The sequence below is a fragment of the Triticum dicoccoides genome, chromosome 6B (genome assembly GCF_002162155.2).
Source record: "Triticum dicoccoides isolate Atlit2015 ecotype Zavitan chromosome 6B, WEW_v2.0, whole genome shotgun sequence".
NCBI classification, from domain to species: domain Eukaryota; kingdom Viridiplantae; phylum Streptophyta; class Magnoliopsida; order Poales; family Poaceae; genus Triticum; species Triticum dicoccoides.
In genome coordinates, this window is record NC_041391.1 from 3442307 (window position 1) to 3464509 (window position 22203).

Below are 22203 nucleotides of genomic sequence, written 5' to 3' on the forward strand. Positions count from 1 at the left end.
TTGTCATATTGTGTAGACGGGTTCATCCAACATGAAAGAAAAGGAAAAAAAAATCATCTATTAAGAATCAAGCATTGAATAAGCTTGCAGTGCTGGTGAGCGCGCGGCATCATTCAAGCATTCTACATAGCTACATTGACTCGGCAGAATTGCACCCAATCTCTTGAAGGAATATCTTATCGGTTATGAAGAGGAATGTTCAAAGATAGAAGTACTCAGGTTTTTGGCACTGGTCATAAAATCATGCAACTTTGAAATTCCTTGCAAAGTTCCTTGCACTACTGGGCTCACCCCAGTGTGCAATTCCTTGCACTACTGGGCTCACCCCAGTAGGGCTCAATGGAGTATGCTACCCTACTCTACCAACTTATATTGCTCTGCCGCTTTGTGTTCATTGCATTGGATCCATATAAACAACATTTCCATTCCATCCAACTCAATTCATCAATTCCATCGATACATAAATATAAAAAAATGCCCCATGGCATACAACAGGACTTGCTTCCTTCTTGATCGGATTATCAAACATTGGAGGGGTGGCTTCCTGTGTGAGGGTGGTATGTGATCAATGGGATTTTGTTGGCCGAAACAAACTCGGCGATCGCAGACGCTCTGAACTCGCCATCTGCAAGACACACATACTCATAGCGTTATTATAATTATCCAATTTTAAGTCAAACCCCAACTCAGTACATAGAATTGAAAAGCAAAGGGGCTGGCGCTGAAGGCTAAAGCAATTTAATTAGAGAAGATACTACCATATACGGTTAACTTGTGCTCCTGTTTGTTGAGCAGGACTAGTGATGGGCGCTTTGCTTCCGGGTCGACATGGAAAAGCTTGGCCACATCAGGACTGGTAGTCTGGTAGAAGTTGACAGCCCGGTACAAGCTGCTGATATCTTCCAGCCTTGAGGTAACTGTGAGCGCCCTATAGCATTTGTTGATAGAGTAATAAGTTCTGGGTAACATGGCCACATCCCACATGTGCGTGCAGTGCAATGGCAGCAATTTGGTTTGCTGTGATTGGAACGTACCGAGAGAGAGTCGAGGAAGGCGAGCACGGGTAGGCGGCAGTGTCCGGTGATGATCTTCTCGGTCTCATCGATGGTCGTGACGTTCTGCACCTCAGGGCCCAGCTTCTGGGATATCCATGTTGGAATAAGCCACGGCGTCTGGTGCGGTCGGACTCGTCGGTCGCATCGGGTGCGTGCGGGATGCACTGGGGCGCAGCGGAAGCGTGGCGGTGCGTGTGTGTGCGCGCGTGGTGGTGCGTGAGTTTGGCTCGCGTCCGAGTCCATCACAGTAGTGCTAGGTCATGTAGCAATGGGTAGTTGCAGCGGGCGCTGAGTATGCGCGATGGTGCGGAGGTCCCGCGGATGAGCAGCGGCGCACGTTGAGGGAAACCGAGTCATCAGGCGGTCGTGCGCTGGGGTGAGCACGTCTTGCGTGGCTACTGCGCTGCCTAGGCTAGCTACAAAGCCGGCTTTGTAATCCGTTTGTTATGCGTGGTACGCGTGCATATATGACAGGAAAGCGGAGGCGTTTGGTGCGCCGGGGCGTTGGTCGCCAGTAAAAAGTGCTTATTTTACCTTCGTTCAGAGAGAGAGAGGGGGTTGCGCCAACCCTAAACCCTAACCCTAAACCCTGCGCGCCGCCCGCCCGAAGAAAAGGTTGGGAATAAAAAATCCTCTATGTTCCACCACACCGGCTGCCACCGCCGGTAGCAAGGTCGCCAGCGTGGCCACTGCCTGTCGAGTGTTGGTCGGCCGCCCTCCCTCTGCTCATGGCACTGCCAAATGTGCTCGGAAGCCGACGGCGGCCAACGGCCCTCACCGAAGCGGCGGCGATGAAGAAAGAAAAAAAAAACTCCGGCCCTTACCCCGTCCGGCAGCCCGTGCTTCCTCTTCGGTTACCCCTACAGCTCGTCTGGCCACTACAGCTGACAACAAGGGCTGTGGCCGCAAAGTGCTCAATGAAATGCCCACAAGGTAAAAGAAAATTCTTTGTCATTTGGGCCAATGCATTTTGCGGTGATTGTTGGCGGCTGATGGATGATGGATTGTCTTGATGTTGTTATAGTGCGGAGATGAAGACTACTAAATTCTTGGCATCTTTGGAGTTGTCTCATACGCTTGTCCGAGAGGATGGTGGTGGTGGTGGTGGTGGTGTTGGCCGAGAGCATTGTGCCAGTGGTGATGGTGGTGGTGGTGATGGTGGTGGTGGTGATGATGGTGGCGAAGAGGATGGTGGTGGTGGTGGTGATGTTGGCCGAGAGGATGGTGCTCGTGGTGATGATGGTGGCCTTGTATATGGTGGTAGCGGTGGTGACTTCTTTAGCAAGGACGATGTTTGAGTTCGTCCATGCCAATGGTTGGCCTCGATTCACAACACAAAAAATGTTGTGATGATTTTGGATCAAACTTGATAAGTGAAGTGATGCATTTTGAATGAACTATACATGTTTTAGTTCGATAATCAAGATCCGTGAAACTATATGCTTGTTAATGGTTTATATGTTATATGCATGTTTATCTTTTAATATTCGAATGCTAGATGATATATTGTGTAAGTGTTTCAAGTTCATGCTAGGTCCGGCCATCGTTAGTGAAGTAAATTTTTACTCCACTAATTTTACTTGATGGTTTACTACTCTATTATTTAGGGATCGGATAGAAATGCTCTTACTTGGTCCTCTCGCCGTAGTAGGGATAGTGCCTCGGCACGCCGTCGATGTAGAAGAGAACGGTGGGGTATCCCTCGATCCCGTGCGCGCGCGCGAGTTCACGGTCCTAGGTGGCGTCGACCATGGCGAGCGCGACGTCGAGCCTCTTAGGACCAGGTGCGACGTGGCCGCCGCGTACTCCGGGGCGAGCTTGCGGGACAAGTAGCACCAGGGTGCACAGAAGTCGACCAAGACGTGGCGGCGGACGGCGAGGAAGGAGGAGAAGTTGGCGGTGGTGAGGACGACCACATGGGCCTCGTTGACCACCTTGGGGTCCTCCTTGGTCCTGTCATCATTGCCGGCGAAGAGTTCCTAATATTCCTCGTGGTTGTTGGTGCCCGTGTCCTCGGTGAGGTAGTTGAGCTTGAGGTCCACGTATAGAAGGGAGGAGGAGGCGGAGGAGTGGTGGGGGAGGAGGAGCAAGAACGGGGTGGTGAGGAGGAGGAGGATGAGAGATCGGGGCGTAGGCCGGCGAGGAGTGGGATATAGAGTGCGTACGTGTTAGAGCATCTCCAGCCGTTGCCCCCCAGGGGGCGCATAAAATCGCCGCTTGGGGGCAGGCCGGTGCTAAAAATCGGCGCGGGGGCGAGTGGGTTCTCAGCCGCCGGCCCCAGGACCGCCCCCCAGACGCCGTTTATGTTTTTTTTCTAAAAAGGATATTCAGTAAAGTTTGGCAAATTGGTCAGATTATTCGGCTAAAGTTCGGCAAACTGAACATATATTCAACATATTCGACATTACATAGCGAAATTAATTTAAAAAAGACCGCAACTACAACTATTTAAGGGCCGAAGAACTCGCTGAGCGCGGCGAAGTCGCCGACGTCACCACCATCCTCATCATCGTCGGCGGCCTTCTCCTCCTTGACGCGGCCGCCCCTACTGGACCCTTTCCCGGCGTCACCCTAGCGGACCGGTGGCGGCGGCGCGTCGTCGTCGCTGTCGTCGAGGACGACGACACCTCCCTCGTCGCGACCCCGGGCCGAATGGCGAACTACTCGTAGGCGCGACACTGGCCCTCGAGGTGCTCCAGCACATCGTGGAGCGTGCTGCCTGGGGAGCCCCCACCATACGCGGCACCCCTCTCTGTTCTTAACGCCCCCACCACCGGCGCCCTGTTGGTGGACGCCAGCCTCTACGCCTGCCGGTGCTGGAAGTACACCGCCCACGACGCGTGGTTGTCGGCAGTGTACTGGGGGAGGGCGCGTTGCTCCTCCGTCAGGGACACCCGCATGCGGTCGACCTCGGCGGCGAAGATGGCGGGCCGCGCTTCGACGTCGGGCACCGGGGGGATGGGGACAGCCCCGTTGCTGAGCCTCCACCCAGTCAGCCCGGCGCGCATGTCCGGTGGCGCCGGGATGTTCGCCTCGAACAAGAGATAGGCCTCCCACTCGTGGAGCGAGTGGCGGCCGAAGCCGTTGGTCGTCGCTGTGTCGCCTGGGAATCGCGCGGCCACCGAATGGGCTTGGGGAGAGAGGGGAGGGAAGGAACGTCGGCGGGCGGCTGCGCACGGGGAGAGAGGCAGAGCTCGGCAGCTGTTGTGGCCTGGTGTGGCCAGAGGCACTGGTTTTACAGCCCCGCGTCGTGTGTTCGTGTGGCGGAAGGAGAGGCGTCGCCGCGCCTCCCGTGACGCGCCGTCCGTGATGAGGAATCAATGGCAAGGCTGACCGGCGACAACCTTGACATTGATTCCATGCGGGAAACCGAGGCGTTCTGAGGACGACGAGCCGCGCGTCGCTGACTCGGCGGGCCTGCTGTTTTTTCACGCCAAAATCATGGCTAGTGAAATGGATCCAAAAGAGAGATCAGCGAGGACTCGAGGACTTTGAATCGAGTTTGACGGCTTCTGTGGACATCAGCATCACCGCCGTCTGCACGAGCGCTCGGTGCTGGACGCGTGAGGCCAAATGACTCCTGACACTACAACATGGTTGAGAAACAAAGGCACTTTCTATAAGGCAATGAAAAAGTGCCTTAGATTACCTCCCTTTTAAAGGCGTTCCGGACAAAACGCCTTCAAAGGGCCTTGTTAGGCCTTGTACAATGGGAGGTGCTTAGAGAGATGCTCTCATGTAGCGTCTATTTCTCAACCATTGTACAATCTCTCTAAGCACCTCCCATTGTACAAGGCCTTAGCCGGCACTTATGAGGAACGCCTCCAAAACATGCTTTATTGATGGCATTCTAGAAACTGCAGCAATATGTAATAGCTTACGGGGCGTTTTGCAAAACGCTACTTCAGATTTAGAGGCGTTTTGAGAAAACGCTGTTATATCAAAGCATAGGGGGCATTTAAAAAATTGCCAGCATGCAGCTTTGAAGGCGTTCTAGAGGAAAACGCCTCGAAAGCTTGGTTCAAATTTTCAGTTAACCCCCAGTCGTAACAAATATGTTTGCCTGTGAGGCCTTCCACTCGTGCGGCTAGATGGACACGATATATAAACAGTCTTCCTTGATAAGCAGGAACGATGGTAGCTTGTTGGCAAACTTTCCTCAGGTAAAAGCGCGACGTAGCTATTTCGAGTCAGGCTGCTCGCTTTTTATTTTTTTTCAATTACGTGAGCCACTCCTAGTTCGAGTAGCCATTTATTTAGTACCATATCGACTCCGGAGGTAAACTTTGACTGGTTTAAAAGAGGAGCCGCATATTCTGTTATAAAAATTCTTAAGCGGGAACAGGCCCATGCACTGAGTCAGTTTGTGGAGTGGGTACCTGACTGCCACATGATTCACTGTGTTGTGAGTGTACAGACGGGAATGCTTTCCAACCTGGCACGGCAGGTCAATCGACGACCCATTTATTTAGTCCCATATCGACTACGGAGGTAAACTTTGACTGTTTTAAAAGAGGAGCCACATATTTTGTTATAAAAATTCTTAAGCGGGAACAGGCCCATGCACTGAGTCAGTTTGTGGAGTGGGTACTTGACTGCCACATGATTCAGTATACCCATGAAGGTGCAGTTTCAAAGGCGTATTTCAGAAATGCCCTCAAAAATCATCAGAGGCGACCTCCAAAAACGCCTTCAAAGATACGAGCATCGGAGGCATTTTCCAAAAGCGCCTGCATATAGGCATTTCCCTTCGAGAATATCTCTAGCGTTTTTCTAAAATGCCTCCTTACATCTTTCAAGGCGCAATTTGGGCTTTTAAAGGCATTTTTTAATGCCACATAATTCTTGCCGTGATGTAGTGTGATGCTCTGGGCTAGGTTCTCCTAATTGCTCCAGGAAAAAGCTAAGGCTATCCTCCTCGCAGGAAACAAATACAAAAAATCCACTACGCAAGTCCCAATTTTTTATTTCTTGCTTGCTGGAATATTGAGCACTTTGGCAAACTCATATACGTGGTACATGTGTATATCTTTCCATTTTCTGAAACGCGGTTTCTTAGGGTCCATGTTAGCAATAGGATAGGATGCTAGTGTGCGGCCATGTTAGCCATAGACATGATTCGAATTCTAGAGTAGCAGAAGGAATGAAGGAAGATTACAAGAGCCTTGGGGCCACGAGCATGAATGCTTCCCGGGCGTCATCGAGGTCAAGCCGACTCCGGTAGGTGAGCGATGACAGCGGCTCGTCCTGTTCGTGGTAGTGATTGTTTGATGGTCTAGGGATTTCGATGTGATTTTTATTATGTTGGGGATGCTCTACACTTCTGGTGAACCTTTATAGTAGATCTGAATCCTTTTTGCAAAAACATCACTTCTACGAGAAGAGAGGATGAGGAGGTGCTTCAAGAAGTTGATAAAATTTTCCACAACCTTGGTAAAAGTTCGTATAGTTTGACAATGAAAAAATTTGAATTTTTTTTTGGAATGGACGGAGTACTTGTAGCAAGACTTGCATGGGGAGAATAGACCGAATAGTGTGTTATCTATAGAAAACGTAGTTCTTTTTTGGGCGAGATAAGCCCAAAGTAGTTTGTGCAAATATTCTCCATAAATCCAAATTTAAATATAATATATATAGTTAATCATCATTTTACCACCTAATTTGTAACTTGTGGCAAATGTATGCCCAGATTAGAATCCTTGCCACTTTATACCTCAAACTTTCATTTTGCAAAATGTTTCCCCTCATGTTACAAATTTGCATCATCCTTTATTCACTCTTAAGTTTAAATTTACGCCAAGATTTACCCTGTAAATAAGTTCCAACCTTTCTTATTGGCACAAATGTAAAGCTTGGGGTAAATCCTTTCCGCACAATCCCTGTCAAAAATGATAAAAGTAAAGGTACAAAGTAGAAATTTTAGTATATATCATCACACAATCATAGTACAACCAGCACACACATACCATTACCCTTCGTAGAAGCCAGAAAAGTAAATAAAAACAATCACAAGATTTACATGGGCATCATGGCCTAATCTTGAATTTTCTTGACATTATATTGCATGGCATGACTTGATGCTGGTGGGTTACAACACACCACTTATTTAATCCAACCGGCAATATAAGTAATGACGATACTATGTTTGGCACAGTTGATGTACCCGAACATCTCATGCCAATGGTTCCTCTTGGATGTTTGCTTCCCTGTTTCATTTTTCTGCTTGTGTCCCACGTGGTGGTTTTGGTGGTGCATTCGGATCAGGTTGTGGGCCTGGCAGTGGTTGTGGATTTGGGTCTGGTAATGGCTTTGGGTTTGGGTTTGGCTGTGGGTCCGGTAGTGGCTTCGGGTTTAAGTCTGGTAATGGTTGTGGGTTTGGATCAGGCTGTGGTCCTGGTAGTGGCTGAGGGTTGGGATTTGGTTGTGGGTTCGGCAATGGTTTCGGGTTTGGATCTGGTAATGGTTGTGGGTTTGGCAAAGAAGAGTAATATTGGCCATGTGTGTTAAAGTAAATTTTCCATGTATTTAAAACTAAATTTGCCATGGCAATGATGGTAAAAAATTGCCACAACAAGATAAAGTGAAAATTTGACATGGCGAAGTAGATTTTTAACTTTGGCATCGCAACAGAAGTTGAGTCTGCATGGCAACATATGTTATGTTTCCATGGCAACATATTATGATTTTTGCCATGGCAAGAAATAATAAAATTTGTCCAACCATGGAATTTGAGTTGCCATGGCAACATAATTTTGAGTTTCCCATGGCAAAAGTATAATTTGAGTTTGCCATAAAATATAATCTCTAAATGTCGCCATACAATATCTAAAATAGATTTTAGGAACTAACTGGAGTAATTGCAAATTACCATGATGACCAAACACATCTTAGTTGATAGGTAAAAACAAATTTAAAAAAATGCTATTATACTTGCATGTGCAAATGCATGTTAAATTTGCCTCAGTGGAGCTGCTTTTAAGTTGACATGGAAAATTGCCATGTACCTCTGAGTTGCTAACCAAAAAACAGTAGGCTCTAAATGACACCAAAAAATGGTAGCTGCTGGATGAGGAGATGGATGTGTATATTCAATCAAAAAACATGTTATAGTTCAGACTAAACTAGGTGGATAAATGATAAATCTGAAAGCATTTGGCATTTTAGTTTCCATCGGTTTAGCATTTTTGCTAGACCTATCAAACAGAACAAAAAGGCTAGTCCTCACACAATTCACATTTAGGAGGGGCAAACAAAAAGTTCAAAGGTACATGCATTTCAGAGCTCAACAAGTTCAGGAGAGGCTAAACCACTAGATTTTTTCCGATAAAGGATGGATTTTATTGACTGAAAATGAAGCATCAAAAGGATACAAACAAATGAGCAAACATCCGGCCTCTGCATAGCTAAGATGCACACATCCAACACCAACGCACGCACACAATAATCTCGGGAGACATTGCTTTTTTTTTGTATATCCAATTGGTGTGCTTTGCCCATCTAGATAAGTATTTCCTTATGGCTCTTATGTCTTGCATTCGCTGACCTTGAGATTCTTGCTGTCCGCCCACTCGCGTCTCCTATTGCCACTGTAGTATTCTAGCTCAAGACTGGACAAAGACTTCTCTCCCAAAAAAAAAAGACTGGAGAAAGACATGGTGCATCTTATTCTCGAATTGTTGGCTGTGAATTGTCAATTGTGTAAATGTACATGAGAATTGTCTTATGAAAAACAATGTGCAACTGAATGATTATGCATGTCTATTGTGTTCATGTCTTTCTGACAATTTGATTTGCATTGCTGGTAACATACTGAAATAAAGTGCATGCATGCAATGGTGAACTGAATCGTTATGATCGACCACCTGGCGGTCCGAACTAGTACACCATCACTGACCGGCTAGATGGCCGGTCTATGATGAGCAAGTCAACGCAAACCCCGATCCACTGACCGACCATCAACTAGTCAGTGATGATGAAATTTGGCTGCTAAGTGATATTCGGATTTGTAGTAGTGAGATTCTACCCCCTCCTCTCCCTTGATACCCCCCTCCCCATCGTAAAAACTCGGGTTTCTGCCCCTTTCTGATATATGAGAAAATGGAACGATTCAGGTGAAACTAGTCATGATGGTAATTAGCAATCCTAGTATTTTAACACACATATCCCGACCACTATAGTTTTTCCAATGACTATTTTAACAATGCATCTACATTTCATAGTAAAATGTGACATTATAGACTGTACAGCTTCTACAATCTAGAAGGTGAAATTTATTGTAAATGTGACCACAATACCAGATACACTAGAAATAAAGTAAAACCCTAAAAGTCCCATGCTACCTAGAATACTCTTGGTTGGCTAGAAATTAGGAGGGAGTACCCAGATGCCATTTTGAGCATGAGCTGCTACATAAGATCCTGCTGATTTGATCCTGTGTGTGAAATTGTCGCTACTTTCATCTTCCATAGGATATACACGGTTATCATGGCCTTCAAAACTTGCCAAGTATGTCATATCGTCAGCATAGATGTGGTTTCTATGCACCCCGCCGCGCCCAACCACCGGCACGTCAACCGCCATGGACATTTTCCCTAGAAATAAGGCAGAGTCACCCAAGGTCGTTAATTCCTCCCACTTACGAGCATACTTTGTCATCGAGTCATCGTCCAACACAAAAACCTTGAAGAAAGGCTCACGGCTGGTGTGTTGTGATGGAAATTTCCCCAGTACCATCGCTAGATTGCCTTGCAGCTCAACAATGTTAGTCGACCATGTGAAAGGTTCACTAACAATCTCGATATGCAACTCCACATCAATGGTGAGCAGAGGCCTGCCATATTTGTTCGCGCCGATGTTGAATTTGATCAGGTCATGGGAGAAGGTGAGGCCATACAATTTTCCATTGTAGAATACGATGTCCATAAGCATGGGCCCCTTAGATATGTCTGTCGTCCATCTATCGGCCCGACAACCAATCTTGCAGAGGGCGATCCTGTTTTGCGGGGTGATGGTGGCAAGGATGCAGTCACTTGATGCTGGGGATTTTGAGAAGACAACCTTGCACCCTGAGTAGACTTTCCTCATGTTCTTTGCATGGAGGAGCAACTCAACACCGGAGAATACGTTGACAACCATAAGCTGCTTGTCGTCCCCAAGGGCGGCGACCCAGCCGCCGTCGTATCCTCCCACTGGCCGCTTGCCGACGAGCGCCTCACCTTTGAGCGGGATGTGCAGGACCCTGCCGTCCTCGGGGCAGTATGCACGCATTGTCCTGCAATCATCGCCGTGTAAGGAGCAGAAGATGAGCCAGGGCAGGGTGGGCCGAGCTGCACACCTCGCCATGATCGCGGCTGCTTGCCACGACCTACATACGGTGGCGAAGCGTATGCGGTGGAGCAATCCCGCGTACGCTTCGCCGCCGACCTTGAGGTAGACCACGTGGAGGAGATCGTCAGGCAGATCGGTCCACTGCACCGATGTTGACATAGACTGCATGCGCGTGTGAGGCCGCCACCGCCGGTCATCAATCCACCAATTTATTTGAGTTCGCCCTTACGGCCTTACGTAGGCAACACGAATATGCTTTCGTTGCCTGGCTGGAGTTTTTCCTTTTTAGGAACGATTGCCTGGCTGGACACGGACAGGTATCCCTACAGAAACCCACTTAATTAATCAGAAATCCTATCTGGGAACTTTTTCATGGAAGTTTTAGTTCCGAGGCGAGATCAAACTTTGGCAGTTTTAAACGAATTTTTTTCTTTTTCTGACTGAAACTGTTGTGTCGCTCTGAAGAAACTGCCACTGTTTCACAACTAAAAATGCCAACAAAATCGTTCGCAAATGCCACACCCTCTTGGATCAACAAAAACGTAGGCAAGACTACCTAGATCGACCATCATCACGAGTACTGACTGTATTTGCTGTGTCGTCAATTTAAAAGGCTCCTGGTGTCATGCCTTTGAGTATTATATTAATGTCAAACTGTTTAAATGCTAGTAATTAAATAATTTGGAAGCAAACTGTCTATCGATAAAATGCTATATAGTATAATTAAGAGAACTAAAAATATATATTTTAATAATAAAGTTAGATATATGCTGACGCAAGAAGGTCATGATGTTTATTTGTTAGCAATACTAATGAAAAAAGTTCATAGCAAATGATCTTATACTCGTGCGGGTTATAGACATAGTTTAATTTGTTAATTGTTAAAAAGTTAGCTATACAACTAGCTATATATTTGTAAATAGTAATTTTTAGTGTAAAAAAGCAGGAACGACCACCCGCCTACGATACCTTGATGTACCAACACATGACATGCATCGTGTGTGTATAATTGTGAAATGCATGTTGTGTGTGTGGTTTGCCATCTACTCCCTCCGTTTCAAAATAGATGACTTAACTTTGTATTAACTTTAATACAAAGTTAGTATAAAGTTGGGTCATCTATTTTAGAACAGAGGGAGTAGTTGTTAACCTGCTGTTGGTCTTTCATACGGAGGAATTTCTCATTGTGCTTCCATGAATCCCTGTAGTTCGCTACGGCTTAGAAACACGGTGTTCGAGCGTCACATACTAAAGTTGCACTGTGACAACCACTGTACAATCGAGCCAGCCTCAATTATATTCATAAAAATACGGAAAAACTAGCACCCACACGTGTGGGCGTTTGCACATCGCCCACACGCCTCCATCACCACTCATTTTGCCACGTATGAACAGATGACATCAACATAAATCTTTTTTGTTTTTGGCTTAAAAATGTTTTATCTCCTAATTTAAAAAGCGAATTAAAAATCCGTTTTCACCATTAAATCCGTTTCGACGAGATCTTCAAAACTAGACCCCATGTTCATATATTTCGATGAAATTTTTTTGCCCAAAAGTTGCCATGATGTTTACACTGTAGTTGCCATGGTGCTTAAACTAAAGTTGTCATGTGGCAATTTTAGTTTGTAGATCATGGCAATTTTAGTTTTTGATGATGGCAATTTCAGTACTTTGACCATGAAAATATTTTTTTGCATGAACCATGACAATTTTAAGCGCATGTATCATGGCAATTTTAGTTTATGGTGCATGGCAAGTCTGGTTTCTTAATTCTAGTTTTGATATGAGATCTAGTTTTGAAGATATCATCGCGAGGGATTTAATGGTGAAAACGGATCTTCAATCGGATTTTTCATTTAAGAGATAAAATATTTTAAAAACTGAAAATCCAAAAAGTTTTTCACATGCATGCATGCGGTGACATGGCGTAGTCTGTATGTTATAGGGCGTGTGGGTGGGTTTGACTCCCACCACACGTGTGAGCGTTAGCGTTGTCCTAAAAATATCAATCCGGGATCTTTATCATGTACGCATTTGGTAGCGAAAGATGTATATAAGTTCGAGAAAAAGACATAAATTGTCTGGCGAAGGTAAGGCGGCAGCTGTTGGTGTTACCGTGCGTGACGTCTGATGGTGTTTATATGGTATGTTACGGATTAGATCTATACACTGTATAGAAAAAGGCCAACACCGTTAGCTGTGACGGAATTGGAAAAAATATACGTCGGGATGTCTTAATTATTTCATGGACAGGAGCCGTTCCTCTCGTCCCTGGCGGCTGCAGCCCTAGCCGCCGCCAAGGGCAGGGCTGCAGCCCTAGTCAAGTATTTTTGAATGGAGGGAGTATATCTTACGAAAAAAATTATATTGTATATATGTAATGTCTTACATAACAATTGGACATATAAAAAAGTCATACCTATCCAACTCCCGTTTGGTAATTATTTGAACATCCTCATTCTTGTAGTATTCTTTGATATGAAATCTTCAATTATATCCTCGTAATCAATCTTCTCCAACACTTCACTCTCAAGTGCTATTGTGGCCAAATAAAATTGGATTTATACCTAGCATATATCAATTGGAGATCATGGGTCAATGTTTAGCAATCAGACGAACCTTCTAACTCACCTAATAGTATGTCATGTGATCTTTTACCAAGGAGGTAAGAACTAATCTCTAATGAATTAACCATCCCCGCCAATAATTAATTAGAAAATTCGGAATTAGGAATAGGAACCAAGTTAATTGAAAAAAGGACTCGTTAAGCACCTAAAGGCTAGAGCCGGTCACCGATCAATCCGACGAGATGACGTCGACGAGTCTGAAATGCTAGATAATGTAGCGATCATATACGAAAGCGGCGATTTGGTGCCCGAGCGCATATGCTCCTGAAATCGCTCGCGTCAGTTCCTTGCTCGGGATGCGAGAAAATTGGGCTGGCACATCGGAAACAAATCGTTAAAAGGGAGGGATACGCCGATATACATGGCGGAACTACGGTGGGCCCAGACAGTATGGGATGGACGGCGCGGTCAGGTGGGCTTTCTGGTCCGTGGATCGGATCGTTAGCAATCCAGCTGAGCCGGCTCTCCCCTGAATCGAATGCAAGGGCATGCGGCGGCTGCTCGAAGCCCCGACGAATCCCTGATGGGAGATGCTGGAATTGAGTTCTTGCTGGATGCCGTCGACCTGTAAGTGGATCTTTCCTCCGCATAGATCTAGCAATTCCTCGATCTTTTTGGTCAGTGGACATACCATGTGAGAAAGCTGATTCGAGGCCGTCGGCCATGGCCGTATGTTTCTAGGTCCCCCCTCTCCCTCTGGGAGGAGTTCGCTGACAGTCTTGTGAATCCAGATCCGTCCCTCTGGCATTGTTAACGCCAGATAAAGACAACCATGCCGTGCCGGCGGACTCGAATGCTGCCTCTGGATGCGGGCAGCAAGTTGGCGGCGCCGTGCGGGAGAGGTCGAACAGCGGCGTCGGGAGGCATCTCCGACTGCGTCCACGCAGTCAGCTGACAGGGTCAACCCGGAGCCGCCTGGTTGGACGAAAAGGTATTTCGCGTAATTCCATTGCCTGTGTAATAACTGTATATCTCCGAAAATGAGTGCATGTTAAGGGGGAGTGGTACGACTATTTTAGGTTAGAGGAAGGTTGAAGAGAGAATAGCTAAAATAGCCAGTCGGGTAGGCAAGTGCGGGTGGCTGTGGTCAAAGTGAATATGTCTTGTTTCGGATCTCCTCAGCCATGACTATTTTTATTTTGGGCGACTGCAACCTGACGATATGATTTGGTTAACTGGACGCTGATACTTGGTACTGATGATTAATTGTTAAATGTGCTTAGACGTCAAATATGTCCGTAATTGTTTACTGCAGCTGGAAAATTATGTAAAGAAATGGTTCGCCTAAAAAAAGTCTGGTTACATCTCAGTAGTGGGCTACCAGACAGGACGCCAGGTCCTTGTAGGATAAGTGCACTAGATCAGTCAATTCGCAAATATGGAAATGTAATTAGACCAGAACTCAGGCCAAGTTTTGATTCACTGGGCGGGGCATATGGCTTCTACAAATCCTGGGAGATCGGATTCAGAATTCGGTACGACAAAAGCTTTACTTTAGATGTTTCCATCGGTGGCGGAATCATTGCAAGTGTGACGGCGGGGTAACTGACAGCACAGCGGTGTCGCCGGAGCAAGAGTAGAGGTTCAGGTATGCGCACAATCATAAGTCATTTCCTTGTACGCGATTCCCCTGAAAACACCTACTACTTAACAGCGGCACATCTGCAGTTCCGGACACTTTGAACTTGGGGTTGCAGCGAGCGCTTGGAGCACGAATTTGATGCTGGAGCAAGAAGGCCATGGCGTGCACGAGGTGAGCGGAAATGTTACCACTGTTGTGTTGTCTGTTGGTCTTCGGACGATTTGTTTGAAAACCAAAATCGGCTGCATTTCCAGGGAGGTGATTCAGTGTGTGTGTGCCACTGGCGCGCTGGCCGACTTCCATGGTGTTGACTATGATGTGGACAAATGGATCTCGCGTGATCTATGGTGCCGAAGAGGTTGATTCCGGTGGAGAAGAGGTGAGCAGCAGGGAAGCGAAACGACGCCGTACACAGGCTTGTTTTGCGACGTGAGCATATCAGCAGAGGAAAGAACTGTGTTTCCACTGCTCCCCTTGTCCATGATGTTCAACAGATTGTTGTATTGTGCCTACAGTGTGTTTTAGGTTGCAGACAAAATGAAAACTTGATAGTGTTTATGTGATGACTAACTCTAGTTTGTCCCACTGGCGGAGTACGCGTACAGTTGCATCTTTTTGACAGTACAATATTTTTTTCCCCTTTCTTAGCTCAACCCCAAATTGTTTTTTTATTTAGATATTGTGACCGGCAGTAAATAATAAATGTTGCAGCGTGTGATTAACTTTATGCGTAGGTGGTGCTTAGATAGTGAGGAGAGGTAAAATAGTGGGAAAAAAAAGACTACACTGTTATTTGGTTTTGGATTTAAAAATTCTGGTCACTCATTAATATATGTTGCCGCATTTGATTAACTTGTGAGTGGGTAGTGCTTAGATAAGGAGCAGCGGTCTGTTAGGGGAAAAAAGATTGCCTTGAGGGCCTGAGGCGTGGCACGGAGGCGGCTCAACTAGCACAGAAAAAAGCCTGAGCCGTGAGCCCAATTCCGTTCCGCCTTTATCTTAACAGCTCTCGTTGCATTTAATGCTTCCAGCACTGGATTTATTTACTTACCATACATCTGATATACAAAGAGGAATGCATCACCCAGCACACATCCACATGCTAGCGGACGATGAAGATTTCAAGAGCAGCTGAGCCTGAGCTCAGAAGCGAATATCCCAATCGTATATGTGACTTGTACTTTGATCTTTATGATATGAATGAGACACGTATTACCATGCAAAAAGGAAAAAAAATGCTAGATAGACAATGAAGTACGTAGTAATACGTCACAACCACCAGGTGCTACTGAGTGAATTACAAGAAACATCAACATTGAAGGCTAGGGTTGGAGGAACCACAAGTCTACGTAGCTATGCCCAAAACCACTATTTTTTTGTCTAAATTTTTGCAAAAAAAAAATAATTGACTGATTTAGCCCATTTAATGACGATTATGACAGGTGGAGCCCACTTTTATTGACGTGGGGTAACGGCTTGGGATAGACGTCATTAGACTTTTTTTTTTTTGCCAAAAACTCGTCCTAAAATAGAAAATAGCCAATCACCCCTTCCCCCACGGTGCTCACTACCCAGCCGGCTTATCCACTCCCCCCGCCGCCACCTCTTCATCCCCAGCCGCCGGCAAGAACGGACCTCATCCTCCTCTTTGCTCCCCGGCGTCGGCCCCGGCCTCCCGCTCCCCGCTCCTCGGCCCACGTAGGCGTGGCGAGCGAGACTGCCTCGCCGCAGCCGGAGTTCAAAGCCGCCGCCCGATGCTCAAGCCGATGCCGCCGCCCTTGCTGCTCACCTGCATCGGCGCCAGCAAGGTGACGAGGAGGCGCGACAGCGGCCCGCGTAGGCGTGCTAAGGGAGGGTGCCTCGCCGGAGCCAGAGATCAATCACCGCATGATGCTCATGCCGCCCCGCCGGAGCTCCATTGCCCCGCCTTCCTAAACAAAACCGCCACCGAATCCACAACGTCATGCCACTCACCGACTGCGCCAGACCTCCCATCAGCCCAACCGCCGGAGCAAGCAGGAGCTTCGCCGGTCGTGCACGGGAAGGAGTGGCCACCAGCATCCACCACGGGACCGGTGGGAGATGAATTCATGAGGGACCTGATTGCTTTTTTTATTTTTTTTACTAAGGAGTCGGCCCGGGCGTTCGGTCTTTTCAGTTTGTTCGGTCCGGTCTTTTCGGTCTTTCAAAAATTTGGTTTTCCATAATTGATGACCGAAATAATTTCGGTCTTTTCGGTTCTTCACTATTCGGTATTCGGTCTTCGGTCCCGACCAAGTAGACCAAATTAATTGCTAGAACTCAGATTTATATTACTTCCGGTAATAGTCGTAAGCAAACTACATAGAGTACAGAGGTACATGTGTGTACAGAGACAACAAATGTTTGTATAGAGGCTCATGTGTAAATAAGAAAAATTCAAACAACATTTGTATGCAATCTGCATGGAAAACAGTACAACAGATGAAAATCTTAAAAAAGAAAATCAGTAGTATATATAATCACCACTTCACCAGCAACAAGATTCACATGAAAATCTTAAAATAGAAAATCAGCACTATATATACTGCTGACAGCACCCCTACTACCAACTGCAACCGCAGCCGCCCTAGACTGCTACCAAACGTCGAGACGGATAGTATATTCCTCGCGGGTGCAGTACATTCTGCAGGTAGTTGACGATCAGTTGCTTTTCATACTCAAGTCTGCAAGCGGCTTAGCAATGAGCGCCTGAACTTTTGCTTCATTGCTTAGCTGAGATGGCTCAGTCATGCAAATGCATATATGATCCACTAATGCCTATAATGTTGACGTTATGGACATGGATTAATCATGTGCGTACATTATACTTGCATATGTGTCGAGTGCAGCAGCAGCCAGCCATTACCGGTGAGGAGTGCTCCTCACCGCCAATGACTACAAGTGCCCGGCCATCGTTCAGCGACATATTGCTGCTGGACTCTTCTAGGTTCTCAATCGCCGGCCACATCTCAGCAATCAAGGACATAAGAATCTCAGGCCTCCACTACGCAATGACGTGGACGTGGCTTTGTGGAATGATGAAATCCTAAGACAGAGGAGCATGTCTTCTTGCTGAGTTTTACCTATGGGCAACACAAAATCTGGGCATCACAGAACATGGATATCACAAAATCAGGACATCATAGAACATAAACATCACAAAATTTGTACACTAAGAACATGAACATCTGAACAAAATCTGGACAGTACAGAGCATGCACATCACAAATGAATCTGATGCACATAGAGAGATGAGGTAGCTTGCTCACCTTCAGCTGCGAGGTGGAGCACTGAAAAGGACAGTAGGCGGCGAGCCGGCGACCAGCATGGAAGAGGACAAGATGGTGAAGAACTCCAGCTTAGATGGTGGTCGTGGATGGATGGCCGCGTCAGGCAATGGAGTGACGCACGAGTGTCGGGGCTGGCGGCGTAGCGCGGCGCACGGGGCACGGTGGTTGACGGCTTGGATGCTGGTCGTGGTCGTCACCGGTCCTGAGCGCGGCTCGGGGCGTCGGGATTCATCGGCCAGGGCACGCGGCGCTCTGGTGCGGCCGTCATCACTGTCTCACGGGGGGGTGTGGCATCGGGCCACAGCAGCGGCCAGCAGCTAGGGTTTGTCGTGGGAGAGAATGGGGAACGGGAGTGAATCGGCTGCTTTTTTTTGAGGGGTAAAGCCTTTATTCATTCAAAATCCACAGAAAGTCAGATAGAAGATTGGTCATGAGGCTGGCCAAGCCATACATGACGCCCATATGCTAATCTAAGAGCAAATCTCGCCAACTTATGAGCTTCTAAATTAACTTGAGACTTTCGAAAGAAAAATTACATTCGAACGGTGATGATCTGGACTTTATTTCAGAGATGATCGATCCATAGGGGCCCTTGTGTCCTTTGGTAATGTCACCAATAACCTGCTTGCAGTCTGAGGCCACAATAACCTGCTTGCAGTCTTAGGGTTTAGGGTGAATCGGCTGCTGGTTGAGATCGTGTGATGACTTGGGCTGGCTGGATGGGCCTTTGGTAAACCCTTGTGTATGGGATTTTACTAGTTCGGTCTTTACGGGCTATTCAGTCTTTGAGACAGCAGGACCGAACAGACCGTAACAAATTTGGTCTTTTGTTTGTGCTGATCGTTTCTTATTCGGTCTTTTCTAATTCGGTCTTTTCGGGTTCGTCTCGGTCTTTTTGGGTTCGGTTTTCGGTCTTCGGTTTTTATGCCCGGGGTGACTAAGGAGGATCTTTTTAAAATTATAGGGTCTATTTCATAAATTTAGATAAACCCTCATCTAACGGTGTCTAACTTGAACCGTTATGCCACGTCATCATTTGTGGGACCCATCTGTCATAATCACGCTCAAAATGGTCTAAGCCATCAACTAGTGTTTTTTGCGGAAAATTTGACAAAAAATTAATGGTTTTGGGCACAATTCCGTAGACATGTGGTTCCTGCAAATCCTTCAATGTCGATGTTTCTTGTAATTCACTCGGGAAGTGTTTGGTTCGCGCTACTGTAACGTAATCTGATTACATCGTTAACAGGTCTCGCTAAATCGTGTTTGTTTCCCTTGCTCTGTAATCTGATAACATGGTATCAAATCCCAGCCTAATACAAAACCGATACCGCTGGAAATCAGCTGTAACAGAAAACGCTACAACCATATCTTCTCCGCACGAGATGCGATCGCACGAGCTATGCGGCCTCCTTCCTCCTTCCTCATGCGCCGCGAGGAAGCTTCGCCGGCATTGAATACGTGCCTGTAGTGCCAGTCATGGTCTTGTCCAGCTGACGGCGGCATCGACGCCGACGCATCGCTCCTCAGCATGCCTGCGGCGCCTGGCCTCGGCCTTCCACCTTGACGGCAGGTCGGCGCTCGCCGGCCGGCGGCGGAAGCGGCCACGCGTCTCGCTCTCGTACTCTTACCGTCCGGGGCCTTGTACTCCGCCGCCATATCCAACGGTGGCTCGCCACTGCCGTTCCCAGCCTGCCTATCCATGTTCACTGGCGTGAATTCTTGAGCAACCCCGGTATTGATTGACGTTACAGTAGGTAACCAAACAAATTTCAAGTTTTGTCCATTCTGTTTACCTTAACACCGTAAACTCATTACGTTTACGTTTGCGTTACCAATCTGGAACCAAACACCTGGTAGTAGAAGGGGAAAACATAGGAGAAGGATCGCGCCTGGGGACGAAGAAAAACATGTGGCTCATGTGCTTCGCTGGAGAGATAAGGCAGAAAGGGAGACAAACTGTTTACGACGCCCTGGCCATGTGTCGAGCAAAAGAGGCGGCTGATGCAAGCGTGAAAATTCAATTTAGACTCTAGGAAATTCAACAAATATGATTACCTAATAATACACTAGAAATCAAATTTAAGATATTAGCTAGATTGTATGCTTAGATATTTATATATCATGCTAGTTAATGATATTAAAACACACACACACACAAACATAAAAAGAGAGGGGAAAAAATTAATTCATAAATCTATCGAAATTCGGTTCAAAGGCAACTTTTTTAAATAACCAAATTTTGTAGCGATATGCATTACAACTCAATAACAAATAGTATACTCTTTGGAGGCATTGGTATATGATTAAATAGTCAAATGAAATAATAAAAATATTTCTTCTTAAGATTTTATAATAATTACAAGTTTAAATAATTATAAATGTTTAGTATAAAAAAATGTTAACTTTATTTCACTCTAAATTTATAATTTGATTGAAAAGACCCTACACAACAAATATATATCATGCAAGATATGACTAACACTGGGAGCATTGGGATGTGCGTCTGTAGTGGCGAAAATGTTAAGCATTAGAAAAAGTATGAAAATCTCATATGTCTTAAGAAAAATATGAAGAAATGTATTCGTCGTTTTGCTTCGCTTGTGTGGAGAGTTTAAATAAACTAAAGAGTGAGTGTCTATACAGGGGAGAGTATATTTGATGATAGACATGTTCTAGACATCACGGAGTAGAAGCATTGAAATTAGTGAAATCGGGAAATGAGCTCGTCAAGATGAGCGCAGTCGTTACGACAATGCAAGAGTTTCTGACCCTTTACCCTCTCTTCAATAGAGAGAAAATATTTTTCAACAAAAATAAGAAAATTAATATCAACAACGACGCGTGTCTGTATTTTCAGCTACCTATTGACATCGAACTCTTGTGAGGGGGTGGGGGTGTGTGTGTTAATAACCACACGTAGATTCATTAGATGTTTGTGAATGAAAACATTTATACTATGTGAGTGTCATTATATCATGTGAACTTCTAAAATTGCAAATGATTGGTGTACCTTTCTAATTTTGTATTTTAGTATTCCATGTGAAATAATAAGGAACAAGGTGAAATAGAAGGGAGGGGGAAGAACCCAAAATTTATCTACGAGTTCTTGATATTTACATGAAGTCCTAATTAATGGTAATGGCAAGATCATAAATACAATTAGTTGAAAGATGAATAATAAGGGACGAGGTGAAATCAAAGGAGGTACAACGTGTGCATGTTTAATTCACAAACCGTAGCTCCCCTCCTGACTTATATAGAGTGCGCTAGGAGGGGTACATTATGAACGGGTATAATGCTATTAATGGCCTCAGGTTAGGCAGACTGCTTCAAGATATTTATCACTGGTAACTACCGTATTTAACTAGATTATGCCACCCTTTGGCAATTGCCACCATTAAGACATCATGAGTGAGACCGTGAGAGGTATCCTAGGTAGCTGCCGACTGCTGATCTAGCGGACTGCTCCTTTTGTCTCCCTTGCTGACTCCTGGTCCTTTTGGCAAACTGCCGAGAGCGGCCACGGCGGGCTCGCCGGTTGGAGCCTGGAGCCCCTGGATGTTGTCACCGGCTCACCACCATGGTGGGAGCGCCCGCGACGGGCTCGCCGGTTGGGGCTTGGACGGGGTCATCGCCCTGGCAGTAGCGGCCGTGGTGGGCTCGTTGTTTGAGGCCTGGACATGGTCATCGCCATGTGGAATAGCGAGGCCGCGTCGGTCAAGCTGACCTAATATGCTGCTCTTCCATGGACCGCGTCACTACAAGCGACAAAAAAAAGACCGCCATGGGCACCTCGTGAAAGCTGCGACATGAGACCTTGATGGCGATTCCATGCTAAAGGAAACGGTGAGGCTGGCGGGCGGAGGTGAAGCGTGTGATGCAGACCACGAGCGCGATGCACCGGCAGCCGAAGTGCACTGTACCCCTGCAGGTCACCCTCCATGGGATCAACACCTCCATGTGTCGTCTACTTTGACTTTCATGGCTGCAAGTATCTGCCAGCAAAATTGCTCCCATGGCCGAGGGAACTGGAAAGAGGATCGGCCACCTGAGTCCGCTCTGCACAGGATAGCCCACAACGCCATACTGGAGCAACACAGTCAATCAACTACGTATTGATTTTCCTTTTTTTTCACCCAAACAATAATTAGTATAAACTTACTTTAAGAGAATAACTAACTAAAACTGGTTTTCCTAAAAATCCTCTAAAAATTGGTTATCCAAAATCTCACGTATAATTCCTAGTATCCACACAACCACTAAGCGTCCGTTAGAACCTTTTTTGTAAAAGGCGC

The 22203-nt window shown here is 46.3% G+C and overlaps 1 long non-coding RNA gene and 1 pseudogene across 1 annotated transcript; one reads left to right on the forward strand and one right to left on the reverse strand.

Annotated features, from left to right (window-relative positions):
• Positions 1–382: 382 nt before the first annotated feature.
• On the reverse strand, positions 383–3181 carry LOC119323852 (annotated as a pseudogene).
• A 10299-nt stretch (positions 3182–13480) lies between these two features.
• On the forward strand, positions 13481–15109 carry LOC119320117. The gene is made up of 4 exons (XR_005154804.1): positions 13481–13579; positions 13694–14600; positions 14681–14765; positions 14849–15109. It is a non-coding gene; the product is annotated as an uncharacterized LOC119320117 (long non-coding RNA).
• The last annotated feature ends 7094 nt before the right edge of the window (positions 15110–22203 follow it).